This window comes from Tenrec ecaudatus, chromosome 12 (genome assembly GCF_050624435.1).
Source record: "Tenrec ecaudatus isolate mTenEca1 chromosome 12, mTenEca1.hap1, whole genome shotgun sequence".
NCBI classification, from domain to species: domain Eukaryota; kingdom Metazoa; phylum Chordata; class Mammalia; order Afrosoricida; family Tenrecidae; genus Tenrec; species Tenrec ecaudatus.
The window spans coordinates 23,868,414-23,885,088 of record NC_134541.1 but is presented as its reverse complement, the minus strand read 5'-3'; the positions used below and the strand labels follow the sequence as shown (position 1 = coordinate 23,885,088).

Below are 16,675 nucleotides of genomic sequence, written 5' to 3'. Positions count from 1 at the left end.
CCACCCCCCACCCCCGCCTTCTGACATGCCGCCCTTTCTAGTATCTTCCCGCCCGGGCGCTGGGGCCTGGGCTGCTCTGGTGAGTGCGCTGCGAGGTGGCCCATCTGCACCTCCTGCGTGGGGGAAACTGAGGGCGAGAGCGTGGAGGAGGGGAGGGCCGGCCGGAGCCCGGGCCCTGCTCCCTGCCCAGTGCTCAGACCCCCGCTACCCGCAGTACTCGGGGTGCCTTGAGTAGGGGCTCCTTGGATGCGCAGCGCCAGCCCCTCTTGTTCGCTGCCGTTGAGTCGGCTTCATAAGCACCCCGTGCACAATACTGTACGTATGTATAGCAGAACGAAACGTCCAAACGTTGCCCCAAGTCGGTGCTGTGAGCACATTGTTGGCGTAGCTTTCCATTAATGATGCAAAACGGGGACGCACAGCTAGTGGCGGGGCCCCAAGTTTGAACCCAGCCTTCGGGGACACCGTTGATGTGCTGTGGAGTCCCTTGCTGCCCGGCTGAACCCAAAGCTGCCAATCCTGCGGGTTTTCTGATTTGGGAACGTAGGTCAGCTGGTCGGGCTCACGCAGTCTCTGGAAAGCTTCCAGAAATTCTGTTCGGCATGATGGCAACGAACAGGATAGTGCTTTGACCTCATGGAGCGTGGAACCCAGATCTGATGAAAAGGGGAAATACTACCGTGGAACCCAGCGGTTTGGCATTCTATCCCCCAAACTCATTTCCCCTAAGTCAGTGGTTCTTAACCTTCCTAATGCTGCGTGACCCTTTCATACAGTTCCGTGTCCATAAAATTATTTCCATTGCTACCTCATAACTGTAATATTGCTACTGTTATGAATCGTCCTGTAAATATCTGATAGGCAGGATGTATTTTCATTGTTACTAATTGAACATCATCAAAGAACAAAAAATTATATCATTGGGTACACACCTCCATGATACGATTGCTGAGGACAAACGGGTGCATAAGCAAATGTGGTGAAGGAAGCTGAGGGTGCCCGGCTATCAAAAGGTATAGCATATGGGGTCTTAAAGGCTTAAAGGTAAACAAGAGGCCATCTAGCTCAGAAGCAACAAAGCCCACATGGACGAAGCACACCTGCCTGTGTGATCCCAAGGTGCCGAAGGGATCAGGTATAAGGCATCAGCAGAACAAAAAAAATCTTATCATAGTGAATGAGGGTGGTAGTGTAGAATGGAGACCCCAAGCCCATTTGTCGGCCACTGGAGTTCCCCTTGCAGAGGGGCCTAGGGGAGGAGATGAGTCAGTCAGGGTGCGATGTGGCACTGATGAAGAATACACCTTTCCTCTAGTTCCTAAATGCTTCCTCCCCCACCCCCAACCCCACTATCATGATCTGAATTCTACCTTGCAAGTCTGACTAGACCAGAGGATGTACACTAGTACAGATATAGGAGCTGGAGGCACAGGGAATCCAGGGCAAATGATACCTTCAGGACCAGGGAGGGTAGAAGAAGAGTGGGTTGGAAAGAGGGAACCAATTACAAGGATCTACATGTGCCCTCCTCCCTGGGGGAAGGACAACAGAGAAGATGAGGGGAGATGTCGGACAGGGCAAGATATGACAAAATAATAGTTTATAAATTATCAAGGGCTCATGAGTGAGGGGGTAACAGGGAGGGAGGGGAAAAAAAGGAGGACCTGATGCCAAGGGCTTAAGTGGAGACCAAATGCTTTGAAATTGATGTATGTTCACATGTGCTTTACACGATTGATGTATGTATGGACTGTGATAAGAGTTGTAGGAGCCCCTAATAAAACGTTTAAAAAAAACAAATTGAACATCATTAAAGCATAATAATTAACAACAAAATAATTGGTAATTATGTATTGTGAAATATTTATTTCTAATGACAAATAAATTAAATTTTATCTTGAAGCATGGTGTAGCATGGGTAAAGGTCTTGACGCTAGGTACTCCTATGTGGGCATGTCTGCATGTGGGCGGACCCCTGGAGACGGATAGAGGAGCTGTGTCTCGGTTCCTAAGACCCTGGGAAATATGTGTTTTCTGATGGTCTTAGGCGGCCCCTGTGAAAAGGTCATTCAACCCCCAAAGGGATCTCGACCCACAGTTTGAGAACCGCTTCCTTACTGCGAGTTGTTAAAACTGCCATTTTCCAGACCAGTTGGCCGAAATTTAAGTCCAGGGCCCCCCAGGGTCTCAGCAGCACAAGAGTCTGGATTTCTGCCCCGGGTTTTGTACTAAAGCCATTCCTTTGCCCAGACCACAGGGTGCTCTCTGGGTAAGTGCTCTCTATCTCCTGTCAGGCACAGGCAGATTAAGGTGGGGGGTGGGGTGCGGGGTAGTAGTGCCTGACAAAGCCCCTATGTAACTTCATAGACAGGAACCTGTAAATGGGCCCTGGATTTGGGGGTTGGAAAGACCTACATTCCTGTCCTGGTTCAGCTACTCCTTAGCCATGTCCCCTGGGCAAGTGGCTTCTTCCTCTGCAGCATTGGCTTCTGCAAGGGCTCGGTGTGGGCATAGATCGTGTGTGTGTGTGTGTGTGTGTGTGTGTGTGTGTGTGTGTGTTCTGGTTTCTGGATCCACAGGGCTGACACGTAGTGTTTGCCGTTGGCTACTGCCAAGTTGGTTCTGGCTCACAGTTGCCTGATGGGGCAGGGTCGAACGGCCCCATAGGTTTCCAAGGCTGTAAATCTTCCCGGGAGCAGGTCAACAAGCCTTCCTGGAGCCACTGGTGGGTTCAAACTGCCCAGCTCTCTGTTAGCAGCCATGTGCTTGAGCATTTGGCCACCAGTGCTCCTGGCACACAGTCGGTACACAAGTATTTGTGGGAACGAACGAACGATTAAGCACTCTTCTCAGAAGTTAACCCTGGTTGTGGACTCTCGGGCAGTAGGTGTTGGAAACTGAACAGTGAGAGCTCTCAGGGCTGCCGTCTTGGCCCTCTCTGCCAGTCTCCCCTCTGCCTGTTTGCCCATCTGCCTCCCTTCCTGACTGACTGATCCTGGTCCAGAAGGGTACAGGAACAGGAATTGCTAAAGTGTTTCTTGTACCTGGAGAGTCCACCGCAACTCCTTCTAGGCCCTAGAATTTTCTCATCCCCCACCCCCTTTACGAGCTTCCTGGTGCCAGGGGCAGCTGGGTCCTGGAGACTTCGTGTGTGGTGCCAGGCTGCTTTCAGTGTGACTTTAGGAAAAGAAAAGCCTGGGCTCCGTCTCAGGGGCCTTAGGGGTTGTCTGTGCAGCCGCTGTGTCAGTTATTCCTCCGCAGGAAGTCGGCTCCACCTCCCTTCCTGGACCTTAGTAATGCAGGGTCCTGGGGGTGGAGTGACTGAAGATAAGGATGTCAGTTGGACCTTGTGAAATTGATGGTTGTCTTGTGTCTTGGCTTCTCTCTACACTGGTCTTGGACAGCATCTGGGCCTCAGCTGCCCCTTGGTTCAACGCCTGACAACTGTTCCTTGTCCAGCAGCTGCAGAGTGAATGGAGAACAGGAGAAGCTGAGTCCCTCGTTTTGCAGGCTGCTGTGGGCAGGCCAGCTGGTGAGAGGTAAGGGCACGCCTTTATCTGAGTTCCCTACTCTAGGAATTGCTCTTCACCCCTTGCCTGTTTTTCCATCAGAGAACCTGCCTGGTCCACACGGGGAGGGTTTGCTTAAGGCCTGTGGTTATGGTGGCAGGAGCCAGAGTTGTAAGGATATTGGACAACGTAGGCCTACACAGAGACTGAGCCTTGTCTTTCCAGGACAGGCCCGCAGCCCTCCTGCCCATCTACCATCCTAGTCTATCCCAGATCCTGGTCTGCTCCAGGCAGGTGTGCACATTCCCTGACTGGCCCTGAGTTCCACAGCCCGCTCAGGATACAACTTCTAGAGCTTCTACAGTTTAATCAGCGTTTGCATGAAAGACACAAGCCCCCTCTGCGACCCCTCTGGAGTTGTCAAAATCGTCCCTTGTTCGGTTCGGGAGAAACTCGTGTCGCTCATGGGTTAATACCAAGAGCCCACTTTTGTCGAGCATTTATTATTGAGGGTTAATAGCGTAGTGGTTACAAGTCAGGCTGCAATCCAGATGGTCAGCAGTTCGGAACCACCAGCTACTCCATAGGAGAAAGATCAGGCTCTTGACTCCTGTAAACAGTTGCAGTCTCAGAACCTCATGGAACAGTTCTACCCCCTCTTGTAGGGTGGCCATGAGCTGGCATCGACCTGATGTCTGTGAGTTTAGTGAGTTACTTCTGTGCCAGATTCTCTCCACAACCAGGATGCATGGTGACCAGGTGGCACCGAGGTCGCTCATCCAGGGTCTATTGTTCATTCCAGAGGAGGCAGCTGGGCACAGGGAAGCCCAAGAGAAGTGTCCACACTGGTTAGGAAGTGGCATGGACAGGGTGTCTCCATGGTAATGCCTCTTGACTGGGGCCCTGGGGCTTTGCATCCAGAGAGCGTACACAGGCTCCTGGGTGTGATGGAGTCTGGCTAGCAGAGCCAGCTTCCTCTGTCTCTGGCTTCACCCTCTTGGGGGTCCTGACAGAGCATCTGACCCTCTGTGTGCCTCTTGGTTCCAGACGCCCTCAGGGAACCTGTCCTCAAATGGGTATGTTGGAAAGGGAAGGAGCGAGTTGAGAACAGATAAAGTTTAGCATCAAATCCAACTGCACCCAAGTCTCAATCACTCTTCTGCAGCCTTTCAGCTTCGGGTCCTTTTTCATCAGCTAGAAATCCAGAATGTGGGGAGTCTGTTTTTCTTGGGAGCACATACCCCTAACTTCCACTACCTAGGACCCTGAGTTCTCTGTCGGAGAGGTCTTCCCTGGCCTCTCTGGCCTGGGCTGGGCTAAGCTGAGGGAGTAACACAGCATGAACAGCAGCTGCTGGGTCCTGGGCTTCGTGGGACAGATTATTCCAGCAGATCCTTGGTTTCCCCTTTTTTCCCCTTGGGGAGAAAACGTACTTACTGTATTGGATACTGTGCATCAGAATCAACTCGATGCAGTGAGTTTGAGGCACCCTGGTGGCATAATAGGTTCCATGTTGGGCGGTTGACTGCAAGGTCAGCAGTTTGAAACCACCAGCCGCTCCAAGAAAGAAAGATGAGGCTTTCTACTCATGTAAAGAGCGACAGTCTGAGAACCCCACAGGGGAAATAGTAGTCCTATAGGGTCACTCCAAGCTGGAGTTGACTCAGTGGCAGTGAGATATTTGATACATATATAGAAGATGGAAGATCAAGGTCAGTAATATCCAAAGAGCTCATTCAAGCTGATGCAAGAATAACATGATTCAAATATAGGCAATTTACAGAAAAATAAACCAAAAGGGGTCAAGGTCCAAATGAGCTAAAGCTCACCCCCAACTAAAATAGCATTTTGTCCATCCTTTTGGCAAAAGTGAAAAAAATTATTTTTTTCATTTTTCTCTTGAAAATGAGATGTTGGAAACATTGTGTATCTCTGTTCCCTCCCAAGGGGGGAGGAAGCTGGTCTCGCCACCCCGGGGGTGCAGGGGGGGCGGTATTGCAACTAGTCAGTCACATGTTTCAGATCTTCAGCTTTAACTCTGCTACTTGGTGGTCTCCATGTTCGTAACAGCAGTCGTCCAGAAACAAGCTAAATGTGCTTCCGTAAAGAAGTCGTGCTGAAGGGACTGCGGACTGCTAGGAGAACAGACAAATCTTAGAAGAAGTACAGCCAGCATGCTCCTTAGAAGTGAGGATGGCGAGACTTCGCCTTGCGTACTTTGGATATGTGGTCAGGAGAGACCAGTCCCTGGAGAAGGACATCGTGCTTGGTAAAGCTGAGGGGCAGAGACAAACAGGAGGGCCTTCGATGGCACAGACTGACACATGGTTGCCCCGACAATGGTGAGGATGGTGCAGGATCAGGCCGTGCTAGGCCAGTCGTGTTGTACGTAGGATCACTGTGAGTTGAACCACCTCAACAGCACCCAATAACAACCACAAGGAGGCCCTTTAAAGATGTATGCGCCCCAAAAGTCCCCTACCCATGGCCATTTAGTCAGCCCCAGCTCCTGGCGAGCCCAGGTGATACAGAGCACCACTGGTGCATAGAGGTTTCTCTGCATCTTGCCTGAAGCCTTTCTCGGGTTCCAGTGGAGGCGGGAGGGTTGCCCTCTCTGGCCTTCATTTAGGATGGCAGAGACCTGGGCAGCAAAGAGGTGAGCCAGGCAGGTCATTATCACGGTAGCCGACCTGAGACTCTCCAGTCCCCGACATCCCCCTGGCCTGTGCTGGTCTCTGCGGGTCAGTCATGATGCACCCACAAAAGCTGCAGCCTGGGCCTCCTCTTCAGGCCATCTGCCACCTCTCCCTTTACTTATTTTTGCATAAGAAAGTAGTGTAAGTCATCATGACAGCCAGCATTTGGATCCAGTGGATCCTATGCTAAACTCTTCCCTGTGCCGATCATGCTCTGTCCTGAGCAGGAACAGGTTGGCTGCTCACTCACAGCTTCTTGTCTGTTGCAGGTGAGCCTGTGGGGTGCAGAGGCTCCTCGGGAGGTGTCAGGAGGTCAAGGGCATTCTCCACCAGGGTGTCCTGAGGTCAGAGCTCGGGTTTGCTTTCGGGGCGGTTGGGCCCTTGCATCTGATGGTCATGTGCATGTGCCCTGGGCTTTGGGTGGCGATGTTAGGAAACTGAGAAGATGAAGTTGGCATCCATGGAGCCCCCAGATCTGCCCCCATCCCACCCCTAGGCGGCCTCAATTACATCTGGATCCTCATGAGAGAACCTGGGGCCGCTGATTTCCCTTCCTTGTGCTGGAGGTCTCATAGGAAATAGGTGGACCTGGGCACCCCTGGGTCTGAACTTTCCCTCTGCCAGTGAGCTGTAGAGGACTTTGTTGACTCCATGTGAGGAACAGAGCTATGACGGAGCTGGCTCTATGTTCTTGCTGTTGAGAATGCACACAGCACAACACTCACCAAGTCGCCCATTGCTCCATGTGTTATAATTCACTGGCGCGGTTTACATTCTTTGAGGGTGTAGACATTTTCTGCTTCATTTTCAACACCTTTGAGGTGTTCCTCCCTATTAGCATAAGTTCACTGCCTGCTCCCTGAAGCTCCAGTTTGATCTTTCAAATTGCTCTTGTCCCTTTGCTCCTATATAACCCAAACCCACTGCCATCAAATCACTTCCTACCCAGGGGGATACTGTCCAGGGTTTCTGAGACTGTTGATCTTTACAGGGACACGGAGCTTCATCTTTCTCCCGGAGAGCAGTTGCTGGGTTGGAACTGCCAGCCTTGCGGTTAGCAGTCCAGTGCTTACCCAATAGTGCCACCAGGACTCCTGTGATCCCCTATAGTTAGTCTTTAAAAGAGCATAATGCTTAAAGCAGACATGTTACTAGCAAAACACCTGCCGTCTTCTCAAAGCTAAGCTATTGTTTGGTTTTAAGAAGACTTCGGCGCTATTTTTGGTTTAAAGATTATCTCAAGGATTCATTCAATCCCCTTGGCTCCAAAAACCTCGACGTCCATGACGATTTGAAATTCTGTTCTACATTTCCCACACTTTGACCAGAATTTTCTATAGAATCTTTGGTCGGAATGTTCAGTAATGGTGCCAGACCTCAGCCAATTCTCCTGGTCTCATGGCACAGGAGGCAGTTATTCGTGGAGGCAATTAGCCACACGTCCTATGGCCTCTCCCTCTGCCTGACTCTCCCTCTTCCTTTGTTGTTCTAGGCAAACAGAGACCAGTGATGGTGTCCTGGATGGCAGCTTGTAAGCTTGCAAGCCCCCAGGCACCATGCACCCACCCAGGAGGTAAAACTAGCCCTAAACAGGTTATGAGGCCAATAAACTGGGTGTCCCATGAAACCGTGGCCCTGAACCTCCCAATCCCAGAAGATTTCAGATGTGCATCGGCAGCTGCTCTTGATGATGGTGCTTTAAAATATATCTGAGGGTACCCCCCAAAACAGAATTATTTTTCCCCAAAGCTATGTATTTACAATTTTTTATACACAGCCTCTCCATTACCCTCCATACATTTGTCAAATCTGCGATTCCATTCTTGGAAACGCTTTTTCAAACTCATCTGTTTGGATGGCTGACAGCACCTTCCTCATTTTTTCTTCACCTCTTCTACATTGTCAAATTGCTGTCCTTTCATATCTTCATTTGCGGAAACAAAAAGAAGTCACACGGAGTGAGGTCTGGTGAGTCTGATGCATGGGGCAAGAGAGACATGATGTTTTTTACCAAAAACCGGTGCACTGAGATGGCTGTGTGAGCAGGTGCATTGTCTGGTGGCAAAACCAGTCCCCTGTCTGCCACAAACCAGGTGTTTTTCTATTGCACACTGTCACGCAATCTTTTCAGAGCTTCTCAATAGAAAGCTTGATTAGCAGTCTGACCTGGTGGAAGGAACTCCAAATGCACTACCCCCCCCTCCATCAAAAAAACAAATGAGCATTGAGTGGTTTTTGTTGTTTGTTTGTTTGTTTGTTGTTACCCCCTTGTAGCTATCACACAACTTTTGCCAGTTAACCTTTTTTCAGGTGTACAACGTACTGTGTGATTTTCTCCGTTATCATCCATCCCCCTGGCCCTGGTAACTGCCAGTAGTGTTTGGCCGTCTCTGTTCACTATGTTTTCGGTTTGTATAGAAGTGAACTTGTCCTTGCGTGGCGGCCTGGCTGACAGCACTCAGCCCACTGCCCTCCAACGTCTCCAGGAGGCAGCACCCGTGGAGGTGACTCCTGGTGTCCTTAGATCCCCTGGATTCCTGTGCTTCCCAGTACTTTTTGCCCAAAGTAACTCCTTGGAATAGTCCCCTGGGTGTGGAGGTCCTACAGGCTCCCTGGGGAAAGAATGGGGCGTAGCTGTGTTCTTCCTAGTCACCCTGTTCTACATACAGCCCCTGGCGTCTGCTTCCCTCCTGGGTCTCTCTGCCCAGTGGGGACCTGCATTCAAAAGTGACCTCAGACTGCCCTTCCTGGTCATCACCCAGGCAGGGAGAGCGAGTGCGGAAAGCCATTTCCCGTGTTTGGAGGACCGTAACTCTCCCTGAAAATGCTGGTGCTTTCACACAGTGCTGCTTCTCTCTGGGGGCCTCGGGCCCTGGGTGAGAGGCAGCGGTGGGTGCTTTACAGCTTAGTCAGCTTTGTGTGTATCAGGTTTAGGTACTTGGGGGCCAGGAGGCGGGTGCTGAGGACTATAGAGCATTTGTCCTACTGATCAGATGTAATATCTATTTCAGGAGCCGAGAAAATTCTGTGTAACAAATAAGTGCCCTCTTGGGTGGCGGATGGCGACGGGCGGAAGCCTTTCCAAGAGAGGAAACTTTTTGGAGGGAGAGAACCCGGGCGGGCTTGGCAGAGTGGTGGGGAGACAGGAAAATATTCCAGGAACAGGGAGTGACACAGGGCACTTGGGGGCTGGCGTGAGGCAGGCACCTGCTCGGGGAGTGTATCGTCTCTGGAAAAACAGATGTGCAGACAAGCGCTACCAGTGGGCCTGCTGAGAAGGTGGCCCTTGACGTCCAGCCAGGTGTGATGGTGCCTCAGTGTGAGGTGCCCCTGGGAGGGAGCTCCTGAGCTGTCCCTCTGTCCATTTTTGCATCTGCTTGGTTGCTCTGAAACGGGCTGTTTTAGCTCTTTATGAGTGTTTGCATTTTGATTCTCCTAGAGACACAGTTTCCTTTTCAAGACAAGTTTGGTGTGAATGAGCCGTCTGCTCATACCCGATGACTTGGGGCCCCTCTCACGAATGTCAGCCTGGGAAGAACAGGGCCACAGGTGGGGGGCAGACACCTATCTGACCTGCGCTGTAGTCTCTGCTGCAGCACCTCCTCCTGAGCAGTGGATCTCTGAAGCAGACTCCCCGAGATAGAAGCATGGACAATGGATGCTCTCAGGGTGATGCCCTGTGGTGTCCTGTCCCCCTGGAGGGGCCTCCTCATCGTCAGCGTCAAGAAGCTAAGCTGGTCAGTGTTTCTGCAGACGTAATCCCAAGCCTTTGAATTTCTCTTCCAGGTTATTTGGAGTTGATCCTGGGCACTGGGACAAGCAAGCGTGGAAAGTGGGATTGTTGCCACCGTGCAGCATCACAAGGCCCTTACCCCGTCACCTCAGCCCAACATGGAACACCTGTTCGCTCTGCAGGAGAAGGGCAGAGAGGAAGGCCTGGGAGCCCAGAATTGGTGCTTCTTCAGCTGCCCTTTCGAAGCAGGGCCACGGGCCCCTGCCCTGGGAAGTGTAGGCCTGGGAGTCCTTCCAGTGGCCAACCTTATCTCTCTATTTAGAGCTGCATCAAGTTTTGTTTGGTTTGTGATAAAATGTAATATAAACGTTACCAGTTTCACCGTTTGTGTCTGACTTATTTGGCATAGCATTTTCAAGATCGCTTCATGTAGCGAGCGATAAGAAGCTCATTCCTTTTTATGGCAGAATGGTATTTCATTGGATAGATAGACCACGTTTTGATCCATTGAGGCCACCAGTTGTTTTGAATAATGCTGCTCAGAACATGGCTTTTCAAGTATTGGTTTGAGCTCCTGCTTTGAGTTCTTTTGTGTATGTACCTAGAAGTGAAATGGCTGGGTCCTGTAGTCATTCTGGGTTCAGAGGGGTTGGGAGGAAGGAAGGAACTGGGAGGCAGTGGGATAAATGGTGCTACATGGAGGTATTTGCAATGGATGAGATGAAACAAAATGTGTTAAATATAAAATTGATGATCCATGGTGTAAACTTTCACCCAATTCACAAGAAAAAATTTTTCAAGGCCAGTGAACACCTTGTGGATCACAACGATTCCACCTGCAACTGACCATGGAGGTGACATGCAGCTGGGCGGGGGTTTCTAGATGTTTAAAAGGTGTGGCCATGAGACCAAGATTTCTGTCTCCACTTTTATAAGAAGGAGCTGTAGTGGCGCTGTGGGTTGGGTGTTGGGCTGCTGATTACAAGATCAGTGGTTCAAGTCCACCAGTGGCTCCGACGGAGAAAGAGGAACCTGTCTACTCCTATAATGGTTATTTGGCAATGATATATCAGATAAAGAGGTTATTCCAATAATCTATAGGCAACTACAGCACCTTCATAAGAAAAATACAAATAACCCAATCAGAAAATGGGCACTAGACATGAATAGACAAGTGACTAAAGAGGATACCCCGGCAGCCAACAATCATGAAGAAGTGATCACGTCCATTAGCCATAAAAGAAATTCACATTAAAACAATGAGATACCACCTCACACTCACACTCTCAGCAATATTCAAGAAAACAGAAAAGAAATACTGAGAGGATGTGGGGTGATTGGAATCCTCATACACTGCCAGTGGAATTGCAGAATTGTACAAACTACGGACATCACTATGGCGTCTACTTAAGTAAAGGCAACTAGCTGAAGATCCTGCAGTCTCGTTATATACCCCGTAGAAACAAAGAACGAAACATGCACACCCATATTTATCACAGTCATTTCTATAATAGCAAAAAGATGGGCACGAACAAAAACCCCCGTCTGAAGAGGAATGGAAAAGCCAACTCTGGTACATGCACGTGTTCTACATTCTTAAAACAATTACCAGTCTGTCAAATCACCTCACTACATGGACAAAATTGGAGGACATCGTGCTTAGTAAGAGGAGCCTTGAGTAGTGTGGATTACGCATTGGGCTGCTAACCAGAGGTCAGCTGTTTGAATTCACCAGCCGCTCCTTGGGGGAAAGATGAGGTTTTCTAATCCTGTGAAGAGATACCCTCTGGGAAATGCTCAAGGACAATTCTCTGTCATACAGGGTCCTTAAGAGCCAGGATCAACCCGATGGCAGTGGGTTTGGTTTGATGCTTATCAAAGTTTGTTATTCTCAAATATTTCATGACACCATTAGGACAAGGGAAAACATTTCCACGTCAAAGAAAAAGACTGAAGACTAAGACAAGGCCAGGGTAGAAGCAGAGAGGGCTGCAGGGCAGGGAAGGGGCAGGAAGGTAAGAAGAGAGTGTAGGAAAAGGAATCGGAAGAAAGAATCATACAGGGCCATGGGGCCAGAGTTGACTGAGATGCTGTCCCTGGTTTGACTATGAGGTTCTTTATCTGTTGTACAGCCCACAAACGAAAGGGGGCTTAGACAGGAAAGCTTCTACTCCAAACCCCAAACTCATCGCTCTTGAAATGATTCCAATCCATAGTGGCCCAGGAGGACAAAGCAGAATTGTTCCTTAGGATTTCTGAGAACTTCATCATTATAGGAACAGACAGCCTCAGTGTTCCCCCTCAGAGAAGCTGCTGGGTTTCAACCACTAACCTTGTAGTTAGCAACCAAGGCTTAATCCACTACTCCACCAGGGAACCTTCCTACTCACTGCCACACTCTCTGCCATCAAGTCCAGTCTGACTCGCCGTGACCCTACCTATAGGGTTGCCAGGGCCGTAAATCCTTAGGGAAGCAGCTACCCACCCAGGTAGGGTTCCTTCCTACCTCGAATAAAACCCAACCTCACTGCCATTAAGTTGACTCTGACTCATAGCAACCCTCCACTAGTCAAGATGAAGCATGTTCAATGCATGACAGTCCCTGCCTCATCCAGAGTGCTCGACAAAGGCAAGCTATTTTTGTCTGATGAGCATGTATAGCTTGTTGATCGTTACAATGAAGAACAAAAATGCCATTCTGACAGACTCGTCTGTTAACATGACACCATGAATGCTTGTTTCTTTGCGAATTTGCTTTGGTGAGGACACCCCAATGGGGCTGGTATTAATCATCACTCCATTGATTGAACTTCTCCTAAATGCCAGGCACGGTGAAGAAGGCCGTGTGTGTAATTACCTCATTTAATCTTCACAACAACTCACTGCAGGAGATTTCATTGTCCCCAGTTTACAAATGAGGAAAGGAAGAGACCTGTCTCACACCTAACAAACGGCTCAGCTGCTTTTCCTCTTCCTGGTGTCCCACGTGGTGAAATATGTTGCAGGCTGGTTTCATAAATAGCACAAGCCTGCACGTCAAGCTGTCCTATGCCTGTTTGTGTTGGGAAACTGGAAATTGGGATGTTTTACTATTCTCTCCATCTGCTACAAATAGTCGCCTGTTATCCAGCCTTCCTAACATATTTCCCATCCACCATCTCGAGGACTGAACTTGTGAACTTGACACATCCAGGCACATCCAGGTGTGCTACAGCCAAACAAAAATATCAAGTGTCTCTCGCCTTACTGTTGTGCCTGAAGGAGAAGGTGGCCCAGTCCTTCAGAGCTTGAGGAAACCTGAGACAGGTATAAACATAGGTGGCACAAGAGCCAGGATTAAGTTCAAGAAGAGCTATTGATCCCAGCGAAAAACATCCTGGAACCAGAGGTGAGCAACTGACGGGAGATTGCCAAGCAGGACCAAGAGCCAAGAGACTAGAGAGCTGGACCAGATGACGGCTCGTGCGCCTATTCAACACATTTATTAGGCGTTATGTGACAATGAACAACAATAATAACAAGGCTGGGAATATGGTGGGCCAATGGTCTGAAGGTCGCCTTCCCAAAGGGAGGCCCAGGGGTGATTCCTGATCAATGCCCTTTGTCCACACACACCCTCATCTGTAGGTGGAGGATCAAGTGTTGTCCAACTGCTGAACAGGTTTCTGTGAAGCATCCAGATTAAGACTGATAGGAAAAAGAAAAAAAACCAGCTGGAAAACTTCTGAAAAACATCCAATGACTGCTTTACAGATCACACGGTCTAATCTTAGGACGCAGGGCGTCACTGTGAGCTGTGAAATGGGGCTCAACTTGATGGCAGCTAACAGCAACGACTGGAGCCTGACTGTTCGTGGTTGAGTTCCTGTTGGGGGTGATGAAAAACGTCTGGAAATGCCCATGGTTGTCAGTGATGGTTACAGAACATGGTGGCTGTAATCAACATCACTGACCTATACCCTGGAAGAGGTTACAAATGGCAATTTTTAAAAATGCACCACGAGACTTTGACATCTTAATGGAAATATATATATATTTGTTTTATTTAACAGCTTTTCCATTACAGGCAGAGTTTTTAGGAATTAATTAAAATCACCAGATGGGGAGAGATATATTCTCATCATTTCCCCAAGGACTTTAAGCTAGTTTCTCAGTCCTTTGCATCTATCACTCATCTAATGCCATCAGCATTATTCCAATTTGTCACCACCACCACCACCCACCTTTATCAGCCCCTTATGTGCCTCCTATCTTACACCTGCTTGATAGTACTGTTTGGAAAGCGTCAGATTATGGGTAACAGAAAACTCAGTAAAATATCTTCTATATAAGACCCTACACCTAAAAACACCCAAAAACCCAAACATCAAGGTAGCACAGGGTTTGTGTAGCTGCTTTAGGGCATCCTAAAGAACCAGTCTCCTCAAAGGGTGCATAAGCAAATGTGGTGAAGAAAGCTGATGGTGCCCGGCTACCAAAAGATAGTATCTAGGGTCTTGAAGGCTTGAAGACAAACAAACAGCCATCTAGCGCAGAAGCAACAAAGCCCACATGGAAGTAGCACACCAGCCTGTGTGATCACGAGGTGTTGAAGGGATGAGGTATCAGACATCAAAGAACAAAAAATCATATCCTTGTGAATGAGGGGGAATGTGGAGTGGAGACTCAAAGCCCATCTGTAGGCAATTGGACAACCCCTCACAGAGGGGTCATAGGGAGGAGACGAGCCAGTCAGGGTGCAGTGTAGCAAGGATGAAACATACAACTTTCCTCTAGTTCCTAAAAGCTTCCTCCCTACCCAATATCATGATCCCAATTCTACCTTACAAATCTGGCTAGACCAGAGGATGCACATTGGTACAGATAGGAACTGGAAACACAGGGAATCCAGGACGAATGATCCCTTCAGGACCAGTGGTGAGAGGGGCGATACCTGGAGGGTGGGATAGAAAGGGAGAACCAATTATAAGGATCTATATATAACCTCCTCCCTGGGGTACGTGGGGTAGTGTAAGATATGAAAAATAATTTATAAACTATCAAGGGTTCATGAGGGAGGGGGCGTGGGGAGGGAGGGGAAAAATGAGGAACTGATGCCAGGGGCCTAAGTGGAGAGCAAATGTTTTGGGAATGATGAGGGCAACTAATGTACAAATGTGCTTTATACAATGGATGTATGTATGGTGATGAGTTGTACAAGCCCTCAATAAAATGATAAAAAATAAGCACCCCCACACAAAAGAACCAGTCTCCTTTTGCCTTTTCACTCCACCTTCCTTCCTTAGCATATCCCTCCTCATAGTCTCAGCTTGGCTATGTCTCAGTTCTAGGCATGAAATATAGGAAAGGTAGTGTGCAGAAACTTCTCCAGAGATTTCCTTGTTATTCTGGAAGGGTAAGTTCTCCCTGGGAACTTTGGCCTACACAACATTGTCCAGAGTGTTGCCTCGTTGCTACCCCTAGCTTCGAGAGAGACTGGCGAGTGTGTGCTGTGCTCTCCAGTTGCTGCAGCTCAGAAAGACCAGGGAGAGTTGGTTGGTCACGTTTTTAGTGAGCTTCCTACAGTACAGTATTTGTCATGCTGAGTTGAATTGAAGTGTATTGCGTAGATCTCCAGAGGGATGCACTCAACTTCAACACCTTTTCTCTCTTTTCTAGCTACTTTCCTAGGGGATGAAGGGGTGGTCTTGAGGAAAGATGTCGGCTTGATCCTTCATACTAGCATCATTTTCCCTGATCACTTCTAGGGGTGAAGAGTAGCTAGTATCCTCTTCGCTACTGCTCCCCATTTCCTCCCCGCCCAATGCAACAGTGTTCTCAGCCCTACTCAACCCTCTATATCAGCGGTTCTCAACCTGTGGGTCACGAGCCCTTTGGAGGCCGAATGACCCTTTCACAGGGGTCACCGATTCATAACTGTAGCAAAATGACAGTTATAAAGTAGCAACGAAAATCATTGTATAGTTGAGGGTCACCACAACATAAGGGACTGTATGTATTAGGGAGGTTGAGAACCACTGCTCTATATCCTTCATAGCCAAACGTCCAAGGTCAGTTTCAAGACCAGGTCATCCAAGACTTCCACTAGCCATGCTCTCCTCCCACCTTGTTTCTTCCTTTACCCTCGCAAGACATTTGTGCTGACCTCTCAAATGTTACTATGTTCTCTCTTGAAGTCGAAACCAAACTCTTGAAAGTGGTACAGTTTGCACAATGTCTAGCACCTCGCGGGTGCTCAAACCAGTATCTCTTGCTGTTATTATTTTCAATGTCTTATCTCCAGTATCAAACCGAGGGCTTTAACGAGAGGATCCGTGATTCATCTTCGTAGCTCACAACCGGTTTGGCCTAGGACATTGCTCATAATTAATGCCGTCTCCGTGTAATAAGGGGGCGGCGAGCACAGCGTAACATCGCTGTACGACGTGCCCTTCATCGGGTGGCAACTGCAAGTCTTGCGAGCGAAGCCCTTTACCCCGCCCGCGCTGAAAGCGGGTGGCATCAGGGTTGGCTTAAAAGTCACGAGGACGCAGGTGGAAGCACCTCCCCGGCTGGACGTATTGCGATGAGGTAGGAGCCTCCGTCACCGCACTGCTCCCGGTCCCCTGGATCCGGAAAGGAAGGAGGGAAGGAGCCCCGCGCGGCGCGCTGGGATAGCTTCCGGCTCGGGTCTCGGGAACTATTTGACGCCGCCACTTAGATCCGTGAAGCCGGCGCGCCGCGCACGCGCAGAGGCC

The 16,675-nt window shown here is 49.3% G+C and overlaps 1 long non-coding RNA gene and 1 other non-coding gene across 3 annotated transcripts; both read left to right on the top strand.

Annotated features, from left to right (window-relative positions):
- Positions 1 to 10,316, top strand: LOC142422375 (uncharacterized). 2 transcript variants are annotated; one of them, XR_012779080.1, is made up of 3 exons: positions 1 to 79; positions 3,405 to 3,539; positions 9,992 to 10,316. It is a non-coding gene; the product is annotated as an uncharacterized LOC142422375 (long non-coding RNA). The 2 variants fall into 2 exon arrangements; XR_012779079.1 differs by having other exon boundaries at positions 2 to 79; positions 3,460 to 3,539.
- LOC142423578 (small nucleolar RNA SNORA71) lies at positions 8,919 to 9,048 on the top strand. Its single transcript, XR_012779200.1, has one exon. It is a non-coding gene; the product is annotated as a small nucleolar RNA SNORA71 (small nucleolar RNA).
- Positions 10,317 to 16,675: the final 6,359 nt, after the last annotated feature.